This window comes from Grammomys surdaster, unplaced genomic scaffold (assembly GCF_004785775.1).
Source record: "Grammomys surdaster isolate TR1022 unplaced genomic scaffold, NIH_TR_1.0 331, whole genome shotgun sequence".
Lineage (NCBI taxonomy): Eukaryota > Metazoa > Chordata > Mammalia > Rodentia > Muridae > Grammomys > Grammomys surdaster.
Window position 1 is genome coordinate 1,845,567 of NW_021604750.1, and position 15,659 is coordinate 1,861,225.

Genomic DNA, 15,659 nt, shown 5'->3' on the forward strand with positions numbered 1-15,659 from the left:
TTTTATTAGGTATGGTCACAGCAATTATAAAAGTAACAAATACAAAGAAAGACCTGTGTTCTTGGAAAAGATTGATCTTGAAAAGTTAGTGTGAAGCTACCTGGACAGTGTATATGATAAACTTGTTCTCATTCAGGGCTTTGTCTCAAAAAAATAAGTGAGGGTGGAGGCAGATGGTGGGGAGAGATCAATATTCAACATTCAACATACTGGGAAAATGCTGATTGTGAGATTGAAGCAAATACCTAAAAGCCAAAAACTTAGTTACAAATGTTAGTATACATCCTCTAAAAAGAACTCTTGGTTACCAACTTGATTATATCTGAATTCAACGTAATCTAACTTGGCATGCCTGTGAGGGATTTCTTGGTTGGATTATTTAAACTGGAAAGACTTGGTATAAATATCGATCTTTGGAGTCACAAATATCCATCTTACATCTGTGCCACAAACATGCATCTTATATCTGAGCCACAAACACCCATCTTATATCTGGGCCATACATACTGGTGACAACCCACATAAAAAGACCTTTTAGAAAGAAGCTCTTGATTTTTGAATGTTTACTGGCAAGTTTATATATAAGTCATTTCTTTACCAGTGTTAAAATGTACTAAAAGACTTCAACTGTGGTGGTTGGAATATGCTTGTCCCAGGGAGTGGTACTATTAAGAGGTGTGGCCTTGTTAGAGTAAGTGTTTAACTGTGCGAATGGGCAATGAGACCCTCCTTCTAACCATGTGGGAGCCAGTCTTTTCTTAGTGGCCTTCTAATTTTGTATAAAATATTCTATGTACAGTTAAAAAGAAAAATCACTCCCACCACTGCTTCTTGCAAGAGTTATAAGCCAAAAATGGTATGCTAAAATTTGTTAAGTCTCTGCTTCATTAATTTATTAAATAGGCTCCTGTTTATAGTCCTTGGATTGATAATTATCTTTCTTTTCCTTTTCCCTTTTTCCCTTTGCTCAAGTGTCTACAGGAGAACTCAAGACCACTTATTGGTGGCTCCAATGCACTCTGTGGCCTGTATTGTGGGAGGTACTGGCCAGTCCTTAGTGACGGTCTGGGCACTTCAATCTTCATTGCAGAACTGTTGGATGGGTACAGAGGTCACCCTCATACCCTCAGTTCAGTCAGCTACCTCTGGCTGAGCAACAGTGAATTCATTTGTCCTGAAATTCCTCCTTGGTTACAGCCTTCTCAGCAGCAGTAGTGGCAGCAGCACACTTCAGCAAAACTCAATAGCTGAAGTGTTTCTGTAGGAGATGACACTGAGATTCAGCAGTGTTCTCAATGGTAACAATAGTAGGAGCTGCAAGCAACAGATTTTATCAGTCTCACCTCAGATTTATGATTTAGATATCATTACTTTTCCTTCTGTACATGTACTGTTTCACCTGAAAGTCAAGGTTGGTGCCACCTAAGTGGGTTTCTGCAGTAAGGAATTTGAGGACATCCTCCTCCCTCATCTGTAGGACAGCAAGTGCTCTGGTACTTTGGACATTGTGTAAGTTTCCCTTTAAGTTATGATAGGGATAAAGAACATCACCAAATGGACAAGTCCCTGGGCAGTACAGAAAAAGTATCTTAAGAGTGAGGTTTCATATTTATCCTAGTAAATCAGTGAAGTACATGTCCCACACACAACTCTTCATATGTTCCTAGGCCAGTTGAAGTTCTACCAGACAGAATGGGTTGATGTGAAATTATGTGTCAGCTGCAACACTTGTTTTTTCCATTACTGTGTCCATATATCTGGCATAGACAAACTGCAGGGAGGATGAATTTATTTTGGCACACAAGTAAGGAAAATGTAGTCCACCCTGGCATGCAATGTACACTACTAGGATCATCTGGGGTCATGGTATTGTACAGAAGAAATACCACTATCAAGTTGTCTTTCTCCACTTTAAAACAAACAAACAAACAAAGAATTAAATAGGCCTTGAGAGGTTGCTTGGACTGAAGACTGGTTGGTCCTCTCTTCAAGGAAGGTCATCTTTTTTAAATGAGCATGAAGGTTTGGGAGGGACACACAAGGAGCAGTGAGGGAGAAACCTAGACAGCCAGATGAGCAGAATCAACCCTGGTGATCCATGGAGTGACAGATGTCACAGCCAAACAGAAACCAAAGAGCAAGCATGGGCTGAACTTATGCTTCCCCATTTATGTAGCAAATGTGCTGCTTGGTCTTCATGGGGTACCACAAGAACTGTATCGGAGACTGTCCCTGAGTCCGTGTCCTGCCTATAGACCCCATTTCTCTAAATGGGCCACCTTGTCTGGCCTCAATGTGAGATGATGTGTCTAGTCATGTAGTGATTTGATGTGAGAGGGGTGGGGTGAAGGTTCCCCTTTCTCCAAGAAGGGAAGAGGGAAATGTGGAGAAGAGCTGTGTGAAGGATAATATTGGGGATTGGTTCTAATGCTTTAAATTAATTCAGAATCTGTGTATGCAAATGCAAAAGGTCCTTGTCCTCAATTGGTTTTTGATTGATCAGTAAAGAGCCAATAGCCAATGGCTGGGAAGAGGTGGGAAGAGGGGGCAGAACTTTTAGATTGCATGGGCTAGGAACTCGAAGAGAGGAAAGGAGAATCACCAGGTTTCAGGGGCAGACAGATAAAATTTAGAGCTGCAGAAGGAAAATCATTCTAAACGTCGGTGAGAAGGAATGCAGGGCCAGGGAAAATTTGCCCAGAAACATCTTAGGCAACAAAGACTAGGGGGCTACACAGAAGGAACATGGCAGCAAAGATCAATCACAGATTTAGAGGTGAGTACAGAAAGGAAATCCATGATAGCCGGGCAGAGGATTAGAACTGCCCAGCCTTTGAGATAACCAAGGCATTTCAAAAATAAGTTAATTTGTGTATGTCTTTCATTCGAGGACCCAGGGAGTTCCTGTTTGGGTGGCAGAAACTACAGAACCTTCGGGGAGCACAAAGTGGTATATCCAACTACCACAACAGGATACTGGGAGGAGGGGGTGACATTCAGCGGTAAAATGAAAAGATAAGTAAATTAATTTAAAAAACCAGTCTAGGATTCTATTACATGAAATGGCGTCATGTACGCTGAGGTAAGTGGATAATCCTCTTAGCATATTTCTTTCAAGACACATCAAAATTTGTTTCTCATTAATGTCTTAGGAATTTCTTAATTCAATCAAATAATCAATCAAATCATAGTATTTGAAAGAATAGCTAAATATCTATAGTAATAGATATATAAAAGCAGATGGGAGTGTAAAGACCAGTCAGTACACTGAAGAAACTTTGTGATTGCTGTTGATGGAAAAAGCAGTAGGAATCTCAATTTTGTGAAAAATGATACTTTGTTGCAACATTTTGTACTGTCTACATGCTGTTGCTTTTATTGTGCATGTTAGAAACATCACATGAGCCCACATCATGGTTACTACCAGTAAGAGGGATAAGGCAATGGAACAAAGGAATGACTGCAGTGTCTTTCTACTTCCCAGCCCAAAGTGGAAAGACATAAAGAAAATAGACTATCAAGTAATGGCTATAAAGACATATGAGTTACCTTGGAAGTATTTGAGGAAGAATGTGAAATTCAGAAATTTTAAAATATAAATTTGCCAGTGGAAATGATATTGGTGGGCTGTTAGTCATATGGAGGGGAAAAAGCAGGAGGGTAAAACAAGTGAAAGAGAAATGAACCAAATGCATTATGAGCTTGTATAGAAATGCAGTGATGAAACTCATTACATAATACACTAATGCTTCAAGCAAGTGAACATGAATTTTTAAATAATAAAATCACACATTCAAGCAAATTCAAACAAAACCCAAAGGACTAAATCTTAGGTCCTCAGGTAGTAGACTATGTAGGACGGGCAGAGCACAATCTCACTATAGCATGTGGTATAAAACATCCAAGGGGAGGGAACAATTTGACTGTGAATTCAAAGTGTTAAGAAGGGAGATGTGAGACCACAGAATAACACTGGAGAATGAGTGTTGAGTTAGGATGGACTATTACTTAGGATGAACTTTGGGCTAGGAAAGACCCTCCAACTTAATTACTGTTGAATAGAAGACAGAGAATCAAATCTTTTATCTAAAAATATGAATTCCTGCATTTTAGATTAATAAGCTCTCAAAGTCATGCATCTTTGTTAAGTGTGTTGGATAGTTTTATGTCAACTTGACATAAGCTAAATGACCTGAGAGGAGGAAATTTCAATTAAGGAAATGCCCCCATAATACTGGATTGTAGAGAAGCCTGTAGGGCATTTCCTAAGTAGTTAACAATGGGGGAGGACTCAACCCATTGTAAGTGTTGATATCCCTGGGATGCTGATCCTGGCTTCTATAAAAAAAGCAGGCTTATATTCTATGTTTATGTATTTATCTAATATTTAATTATTTTACTTTTTCCAAAATTTATTTTTGTAATTCACATTATACCCCACTTAAACCCTGCCCTTCCTTCTCTCCTTCCTGTCTCACCCTTGCAAGCCCCACCTATCATTAAGCCCCTCTCCTCTTCTGAGAAAGTAAAGCCCATCTTGGGTGCCACCTCATCCTTGGACATCTATTCCCACAGTACTAAGCACATCCTCTCTCACTGAGGCCCAAGCAGTTAGTCTAGGAAGGGGACACAAAACACAAACATACATACACCACACAAAAAAACACATACACACATGTGAATGTACATGCATGCACAACAGATATTAAAATAAATATTGGATAAATAAACATGGCATTCCTATACACAATATCACACACATGCATTCATGCATACATCCACATAAAAATATGAATGAATGAATGAATGAATAAATAAATAAATAAATAAATAAATAAATAAATAAGGAAATCAGGCTGAGAAAGATATGAAGAGCAAGCAAGTAAACAGCACCCCTCCATGGCCTCTGGATCAGCTCCTGTCTGCAGGTTTTAGTCCTGTTTTCAGTTCTTGACCTTTCTTTCTTCAGTGATGGATTACAATATGCAATTATAAGTGAAATAAACCCTTTTCTCCCTTAGTTTCTTTTGGTCATGGTGTTTTAGCACAGTAATAGTAACCTTAACTAAGTAACTAAGAAGAAATGAATCAACCAAGTATGGGTCCAGGAAACTAATAGTACTGATAACACAGCCTTGAACATAAATGTAAATAGTAGGAGTTGTGAACTGCATTTCAGGGGAAAGTGGAGTGCTTTAAGGTCAAAATGGTAGCACAGTCTTTGAGAGGAGAATTGAGCAGAGGTTATAAAAATTTGAGTTGAAGGGTTTTGTAACCCTCTATGGCTGGGTTACCTGTGTAGATTAATCTTCATTATTAACTTCATTGGAATTGTAGTTAAGTAAGAAATAAGGTACTGAAAACTCTTATAATGAAATTTATTGATGAAGTTACTGGGACAATAAATGCTACTGGCAGTTAGATGAAAGGACAGCTGAGGAAAACTTGGCTTTTTGTTTGCTTTTCTTCACCTCCCTTCTTCCCATCATACTGTCAAGTGCATCTACCCTTCTTGAGTCTTGCTAAAGTTCTGCCATTCTGTTGTTGCTATTGACATCAGATTCCTTGGACTTCAAGAACAGAAAAAGGAACATTGACTCTCTGGGAATCCTCTAAGTTTCTAGAACCAGATTGGAACTGTCAAGGCCTCCAAACTCATCATTATACAGCCACCATGTTTTCAGTCACTCCAGTGTGCAAGCAGTCATTGCTAGCCATTCCAGGCTTTCCTCTATGAGATACTTTTGTAAGTTTCTCTTTAATATACTGTTTTCTTCTATAGAATACTAATGCAGTACCCCATGTTGTTCTTTGGCCCCACCTTCACCTCTAATATAAATTAACTTAGTTTTAATATTGCTCATACTACAAGGGCCCTAGAGATATTTATGAGAAATGTGGCCATGGCTCTATCATTTTCTCGGCAGTTACCATTACCAATAAGACTCACAGGCTTGGGGTGAGGGGTGTAGACAGTCACATAGTATGGCTGTGCTTTTGCTCCCCTTTTTGCATTTCAAGGTTCTAAGGTCTCACAATATTGCTCAGAAACCCATTTCCTCTTGGAATAGTTTTGTGTGCTTCTTTTCTAGTTTCAGAAGGAGTCCTCCTGAAATGCTCTCCATCATGCCTTGTTCACTTTTATCTCTCTAAAGATGAAAGCTCATGGCAAATCTGCTGCTGACTGCCTCTGGCACCACCGAGACCAACAAAACTTTGCCACAGATGTGGGGAAGGACCCTCTTACCCTTAAAGGGAATGGCCCAGACACAGTTCCTTTATGGGGCCGAGGATTGATATGCCTGTCTGATACCACAGAAGGCACAGCTAACTGGCTACCAAAAAGATTAATAAAAAAAATAGATACCCCCACAAAGCCAGGCCCAACCATGAATACGATGAATAACAATTTACATCCAGGGAAGAGAAATCTCCCTGTTACTTATTTTAACAAACTAAGACATAGACTATGTTTCAGGTATACAGATATTGTATTTTTTCAACCTTCTTGTATAAAATATAGTGGTAATGACACACATTATAAATGTTAAGTTTCTTCAAATATTCCCTTACATTTAAGACAAGATGAGGTAGAACTGGTTTTATTTTTTATAGAACAATACTGAGTAATCAATTCACAGTTAAAATGTCATCTCTGAAAGAAATGTATCTACTTCAGTATTGATGCACTTTCTGTTGAATGATGTCATGCCTTTTTCTATGCATAAATTATGAGGTGCTTGTGTAAATAAATACTGACTACTTTATCCTATACATTAAAAAAATAAGTAACAGGAAGCTCATACAAAATACATTCTGTATTTTGGTCTAACAAGAAGAATGCTGGCAGATTTTTGAACAGCTACAAATGTGAATTGGATTTGGGGGGCATGGACAATGGTGGGGGTCCCATGTGAATTAGGGTGGAGAGTAATCAACTGGACTTTCTGGTCATATCACTTATACCTCAGGAGAATACGATTTACAAAAGTAAACCACAATATGATGAACTGAGGAAAAAAATGGGAGATGTCCCTACTTTTTCTCTCAGGAAGGTAGAAATGCTTACATTTCTAGCTTGTTCACAATTTATGATCTTTTTATTATTTCATGCCCTTTCATGTGGCAAACTCTCTTTTAGTTTTCTTTTGTGCTTTTTAATTTTTTGACAATGATTTTTAAAGTTAATTGTCCATAATTTTATATTTAGTACACTTCAAATTCCTTGCTTCTCCTTGGAATCCCTGAACATCAAAAAAAAAAAAAAAAAAAAAGAAAGAAGAAAAAAAACCTCTCATTGATGACATAAAGTACAGTGTTTGCTTCCATAGTTAGGCAGACACTACTTCTTATAAACTATTATGGTCACTGTCATTTATTCTCTCCGTGTATTAGCTGGTGAGATGAAATGATGTATACTCAAGAGCAGGCTTCAGATGACAGAGTACCATCTAAAATTATAAGATTTAGCCACTGCAGCAGATGTTCAAATTATAACATAAAATCACAATAGCACCATAAAATAGCACCCAGGAAACATGACTCCCTCACAAATGTTTGTGCATCCCAAAGGTATTGAAGTGATTAGATTGCCAAATGGTGAGCCAAAACCTGAACTCTAAGCCCTCAGTCACAATAATATTATCAATGAATTACAACATTAAGAAATATTAAGACTATTGAAGGAAACCCATTATAAATACAAATATTCAATAAACCATGATGAATTTTTTAGAGCAGAATATCTGAAATAACATAAAAACATAATATAAAACATTCGAAATAAAATAGTTCAGGGAGAAGTTAAATTTAAGGAATTATTATATTTCTTTAATCATAAATACAGACTTGTCTGTCATGACAAAGGTTTTCAAAAACTGAGAAAAGACCATGAGATCAAACATTTCAACTCTTGAGATTAAGGCCATTACTGAAACATACATTAAATGCATAGGTAACATATCTGAGAAAATTATAGCTAATGACTCCTCAAATCTTGAAATGGCATGTTTAAAATCCCAAATGAGTGTTGAAAATCCCAAAGAAATGTGACAAGTATAAACAATCTATTCAGGCCCCATTCACTTATCAAGATGAGTGAGTGGAACAAAAGGTGAATGTAAACCTGCACAGTAAGGAAGATGATTAGGTCTACATCTGTCAGAGCAGAAGCACTACACACAAGAAAAAAAATAGAATGATGTATTTTATATCATGCCCATTGCTATGCTTTCCATTCTAAGCAAATGGAAAAACTTAAATTATTATTTAAATGTATACTAATAAAATTCTCAAAAATGAAGCTGTTTTTCCAGAAAGTATCTTAAGGAATCTGTCACATATACTAAGGAGGCAGAAATTGACAATCATAAGGACCCAGGAAAGAATTTAAAATAATAAAAATAGAGAAAGACGAATATAAATAAACAACACTAAGAGAAAAGGGGACAATTGAAGCAAGTGCTCAAAAAAAAATCTTATCACATTCAATAAGTAGCCAAAGTGTAAATGGATTTAACTGCACAAGTAAAATATACTGTGCAATTATCCACGCTCACTGACAAAAAGGTGCACAGAATCCGATGTTGCAAAATCATATGGCAAGAAAGTAGAATTTACTGTCTAAACCTTTGCAGCTTTGCTGTTTTACGCTGGATGAAGATTCACTTAGGATCATCTGCTTCCTAAATTAAGGTATGTTAACCATTATTGAACTCTACTTCTTATATGTGAGGCTCCCTTACCAGCCACAATCATCCAATCATCTTCAGGCAGTGTGTCGAATCTATAATAAATCAGGTTGGAAGAGAGACACAAGAAGGTATAAATTCAGACTTGAAATATGAAACCAAGATAGATATCAATAGCATCATAGTTTCCCAATTTATTGGAGGTAATATTCTAGGAGGTAAGCTTCTAAATAAACTACTAATCATTCCTACAAAGAGATGAGGAATAACATGAAAAATGAAAAGCACACCTGTGTGATTTCCTGACAGCTATCAATCCTGATGCTATATGAGAAAGTGTATGTAAATTCACCATAGCTAGCATGCTAAAAAGCTAAGAAAAAGTGTAAAAAGCAATAACTATTCCATCCTTATCTTTGTAGAAAGTACTAAAAATCATCAAAGAAAAACTGTGGAAGGGAATAAGTCTCTGCAGAGCACTAATATGGGTGGAGATAGAATGAACCTTAGTTATCAAGCATATGTATACTTTTATCATTCCTTTGGGCATATGTAGGTTTGTACTATTTTTCAAGGTTTGATGATCACTCTAAACTCACACATGTTTATTCTTCTCAAATTGAAGAATGTGAACAACTTTTTTTTTTTCCAGGAGATATACATCTTAGGTCTTTAGTTGAGGTGAAAAACACAAGTTAGAAAATATTATTGAGAGCCATCATCTTTGTACCGAGGTCTCATAAGTCATAATTTACTGAAAGAAAACAAATAATAAGACCACGGGGGATTAACACTTCTGGGCCAATCTGCTTCTAAGCCTGTGTTTACCTACTAATTGGAGGGGAGCCATCTGAAGTGATGCAAATACATAACATAATAGTTTGAAGAAAGAAGTCAAAAACACCACATAACACTTTCTAAGTATTAGCTAAAAATATAAATGATAAATATTAAAACACCAAGCCTATGTGTTTATGACTTGACTATTTCAAGAGAATGTCAATATACAGGCCAGACAGAATGTCAGAAAAAAGGCTTTGCTCTACTGCTTAGAGTGTATAAAATTATTTTCTCACATGCTCAGGCCCTCTTTCCATAACTCAAAGAGAATTATAGTATGGGTAGAAATGTGTCACCCCAGAAAATATTCTCTTTTTTCAGATTTAGAGCAGATAATATAACCAAATTTAGAAATATGGAGTTTGAAACTATCATCTAATTAGATGAACTCAATAGGGTAATTTTAAGACAGCATGACTGAAGTCCTTTAAAGAGACTAACAATATAAGTTATAGTAACAAAGACGGGTCTTGGCACATGCAGTCAAAGATATCTATGAATGAAACCACACAAAATATGGCAAATAATTGCATTAGTGTGAGATTTTTTTTATATTCTGTCGATTGCATAGGTCTTGAGAATTAAGTTTGTATATGGCAGCATATGTTTCAGTGTTGACAGGGTGAGTGTGCCTGGATCTATCATAGGATAAAGAAGAATCCATGAGGTATTCACAGGCCATATTCTACTCTGCTCATTAGTGGGTTCATGGTAGCTTGCAGGGGACAGGTAGCTGACCAAACTCCAATGGATAGCCTTAGACCATTGTCATTCTGGAAACTCTGGTTAAAGTCATTTAGTCCACAAGGAATAATAGAAAGACATGATTGTGTCAATGGGACTTATAAAGAGGATGGGGGTTGACAGTAATGGGATAAAGATAGAAAAGGGTGAGCATGAGAGTAACAAGAATGCCCTTCAATTATGCATAAAATTGTCATAGTTTCTTCTATGAATAAAAGTTAAACATGTACGTATGTATACTAATCTAAATAATTCTTCCATATCACTACACATATCCCTATGCTACAGTAGCAATAAAGATTCATTAAGGAACAAACTCCTGGTCAAGAGAATATTATCTTTAGCCTGGGTGGAGATATGATATTCTACTTCTGACAGGGAGTCCTCTGGATGATGGATTACCCTTAGAATTTTTTGCCTAACCCAAGAAACATGGGTCTACCATGAGCTGTGCTAAAGAGATAACCAAAAAAGTTATTCTTTTTATCATATATTTTTCTTTCCCCAAATTCTTATTCTGTATTGCAGTCTGTTGGAGTATAGCTATGTTGCTTTCTAAGTATACCCAATTTTTTGAATTACTTAGAAAAATAATTTTTCTTCTCTTTTTCTAAACATGCTTTTTTCCCTAAGAAGATTTTGCTTCACATTTTCCCTAATGTTGTTTTCCTGACATGTGGCTTGTTATCTGCCATGTGTCAGTTTATTACCCTTGCTTAAGTCATGTGGCTTGATTTTCTCCAGTTTTCTTCCACATAGCTACTGAGATTTACAGCTTGCCTCCTCCAGTACTTGTTTTTATATGTAATAAAATTTTCCTTGACCTTCTGGTTGAGTCCAGTTTTAAATTATCTTATTAATGTTACTAAGAACCCCAAGAAACAAAAGACTTCAACTTCCCTAGCATCATCTGGTAAAGACACCAGGATTACCCAAATATCTGTTAGCACCTTTAAGGGCTATTCCTCCACTCCTCTAGACTGATTGATGACTTTACAAATATGGGAGTGGTTTGTCCACAGAATTTGAAGGTGATATCAACTGAGTATATGTAAATTGTGGACACAAGGGTGGTACAGGCTAGAAGAGTACAGGATATGGATATTCATGTAAATGTATTATGACATTTCCTCCACAGAACAGGAAAAATGGGCTTGATACTGGCTATGGCCTTGAATGATTGATGAGTCCTCCCTGATCACCTATCAATATATAACAATGTGCCCGGACATGGATTGGTAGGTGAATTTTAGAGATTGTATGTTCATGAGTAAGGGATTCAAACCTTCCTCCTTTGTAAAGAGCCATAAGCTCCCTATTACTATCCCTTCAAACAGGACCCTAAAGCAGCAGTCATCAGTGTTCAGTGACAGGTGTGATAACTTTGCAGGATTCAAACTTACAGTGCCATTCATTTGACAAATGAGGACCTATGTTTAGTCCCAGTAATAAAAGAGGATAAAAGAGTTGTTAAAAACAACCCCTAAAAATTGTAAAGAGACAATGCATCTGTGGATCAAACTGCTTTTTGAACTTTAAAATTGTAAAGTGAAAACTTTAAGTACAGAGCATTCAACTGCTTCCTAAATTACTGTATATAAATCTACAGATAAATGCTACTCAGCCTTGGTCAGAGAAGCTGCTTTTTCCACAGAATTACATTAAATAGAGAAATTAACACTTTCCCAAGATACTAAGTGACTGTTTGGGGCTCACCCTTCAGTGAGACAATAATATCATACACACGAAAGTCCAGGAAACATGACTAAGGAGGAAACCGAAATGATGTAAAAGGTAGAAGTATGGATAAGGCTATTTCTAGAAAAAGGCTCATTGTTGCAATATGGTCAATGAGGCAGGAGCTGGGGAATGGAGTGGAGAAGGAGATTACGAAATTTCACATGTGAAACGTGGTCTGAGTGGAAAGATTCAGTGCCTTTAGTCCAATTTGGATTCATTTATCCAGGTAGCATCTTGGAAAAAGCATTGTTATAAAAAATTGGAAAGAGTATGTTGAATTTGGGTCTTTTGTTATCCATTGTAATGGTGAGTGCAGGCCCCCAGGGCCAGGTTGTCCCAGAGACAAGAGAGTCAGTCCTCAAGTAGACCTTGACTCCAAGTTATTTCTGATTGGTAAATAAAGATGGCAACAGCCAATAGCTGGGCAGAAGGGACATAGTTAGGGTTTAAGTTTCCCAGGCTTAGGGTCAGAAGAGAACTACAGCAACAAGAAGGTGCAAGAGAAGAAGGTACAGGATGGGGAAGGAGATGTTGCCATGGGTTAGGAGTTAAGAGAATATGGTTCTGAGGGTTAGCCAAATAGAGTGAAGAACAGCCCAGGTGAAACAGAGTAAGTATTAATAACTCAGGTTTATCAATAGGAAAGTATATTCTAACAGCATAGAGGGTAGACAGCTGCTCAGCTCTTGTCTTGTTTCAGGCTTATTGGAAATATAAAAGTGGTTTGTGTTTGTTTGTTTGTTTGTTTTTTAAATCCAGGAACCAAATGATCTAAGGCAGGGTAGAAACCCTGGGTTAGGATTAAATAATTTCAACAACATGGGTGCTATGTAACTGACCCCCTACTATGTTGTCTCACATCCCATAAGTTCCTTTTGCTGTCTTACAGTTCAGGTTTGTGACACCATCAAGTTTGTGTGTGTATATGTGGGGTCACAAACACACACACACACACACACACACACACAAACCTCTACTTTCTTTTAACAAGTACTGTCCATTTGTCCCTATACCAGTCATTATAATAAAGCACAGGAACTGGGAAACTCCACACTCAAAACTCTACCTCTAGCACTGTTACAGGTACAGTGAAGGACTATGCAGTAAATGGTACTAGCGACCTGTTAGTCTAAAGAACCAAGTCTGAAATGTGGAGACAACATCTCATTATTTAGGTCTCCTGGAAGAATTTGTGAGTAGAGTCCTAAGATATCAAGCTTGAGGGAACCTCACATCCTAGAGAAAGGCTTAGAGTACTCATTAGGAAGTAAAATATTTGGGATATATTTTGACTAGGGAGAGAAGTCTTAAGTTAGAGCTACAATTGAACTGGTTCCATCAAAGAACCCTTAAGCCATGACTGGAAATTTTCTGCTGTTTTCCAATTGATTAGTGGCAAAACATCTTAATGAGGCTATCAACTTTGGATTATGAAGAGATGCAATACTTTCATCAGATGAAATGATGTTACATGGAAGGAACAGAACTGAGCACATCTGGTCTTCAAAGACCCTTCTTGTTTATTACTGGAAAGCAAAGCCTCACCCTTGGAATGGCTATGTAAAGCCTTCATATAGAACTAAGACCTATGATATTTTCAAAGAAAATAGATATTGTGGCACCAGGGTGCCCCTACTCCATCTAAAGCATGCTGTAGCCACCACAGGCAAAAATGATTCAAATTTGGAGCAAACATTGTAAGCCATCACATTGCATCATGTAGAGGTTATCCAAGAAATAAGGAGGCACCTATATAAACTGCATATAAACTAACAATATGCCATAGTGTCCTTTTTACACTGATATATTTTCATCACACTATTTCCCTTGCCTCAATTATTTCCAGATCCTCTTCACCTTAATATCTCCCCTCCACCTTCATGTCTTCTTTCTTTCTATTCTTTGTAAAATAAACAGGCAAAGAAAACAAAAGCCAAAAAGCTAAAATTCAAAAAATAATTCAGAGAAAGGCACTGTTTCATTTTCAGTCCTACTCTACTTGTTCCTTTCTAAAACTGTTCAACATAAAACATCCAAGAGTAGTACTCCATTGTGTACCACATTTTCTGTATCCATTCCTCTGTTGAAGGACATCTGGTTTCCTTCCAGCTTCTGGCTATTATAAATAAGGCTGCTATGAACATAGTGGAGCATGTGTCCTTCTTACATGTTGGAGCATCTTCTGGGTATATGCCCAGGAGTGGTATAGCTGGGTCCTCAGTACTACTCAGTTATTAAAAACAACGAATTCATGAAATTCTTAGGCAAATGGATGGAACTAGAAAATACCATCCTGAGTGATGTAATGTAATCACAAAAGAACACACATGGTATGCACTCACTTATAAGTGGATATTAGCCCAAAAGCTCGCAATATCCAAGCTACAACTCACAGACCATGTTCAGCTCATGAAGAAGGAAGAGTAAAGTGTGTGTGCTTTGGTCCTTCTTAGAAGGAGTAACAAAATACTCACAGGAGCAAATATGGACAAAGTGTGGCACAGAAACTGAAGCAGGGTCCATCTGGAGACTGCTCCACCTGAGTATCCATCCCATGTGCAGTCACCAAAGGCAGATGCTGATGTGGATGCCAGGAAGTGCAGGCTGACAGGAGCCTGATATAGCTGTCTCCTTAGAGGTCTGCCAGAGCCTGACATATACAAAGGTGGTTGCTCACAGCTAACAGTTGAACTGATCATGGGGTTCCCAATGGAGAAATTAGAGAGAAGAATGAAAGAGTTGAAGGGGTTTGCAGGCCCAGGGGAGAGCAACAATACCAACCAACCAGAGCTCCCAGGGTCTAAACCACTAGCCTGGGAGCACATAGGGAGGGACCCATAGCTTCAGATGTATATGTAGGGGAGGATGGCCTTGTCGGGCATAGGTGGGAGAGGAAGCCCTTGGACCCTTGAAGGCTCGATGCTCCAGTGTGGGAGAATTTGAAGCCGGAGAGGTGGGAGTGAGTGGGTGGGGCACATCCTCATAGAAACAGAAGGAGGGGGGATGGGATACGGGGTTTCTGGGTTGGGGGAATGGGAAAAAGGGATAACATTTGAAATATAAATAAAATATCCAATAAAAAATTAATTAAAAAAGGGGAAAATTTAAAAAAAATTAAACATACATGAGTAGGTTGCCTGTTCCTGACCAACTTATGTCACACATGATTTCGTTATCTTTGATTGTTTATTTTGTCCCTTTTCTATTTGCAGTATAACAGGTATGTAGCGTCCTTTGGTTATATGCCCAAGAGTGATATGAGCTAGGATGTCCATTATAGTGCTATAAAGATATTCCATGCTGGTTTCCATAGTGGTTGCACCAGTTTGTACTCTCACCAAAGTGAGTAAGTACTCTCCTTTCCTCTCATTAGGCTGTTTTCATTCATTTTTAATTTCTTTTAATTTTAATTGCAATATAACTTATTCACTCTCCAATTCTCTTTCCTCCTTATAACTCTTCCCCACTTCCATCCCTCACATGTCCTTGCAACTCTCAAAATATTAGCCTCTTTTTCTTTATTATTGTTATATATGTATGTATAGAGAAATTGATAAATGCAACCTGGTGAGTCTATTTTTGTTGTTTCTCTCTCTCTCTCTCTCTCTCTCTCCATATATATATGCTTTTAGAGCTAGTCACTCT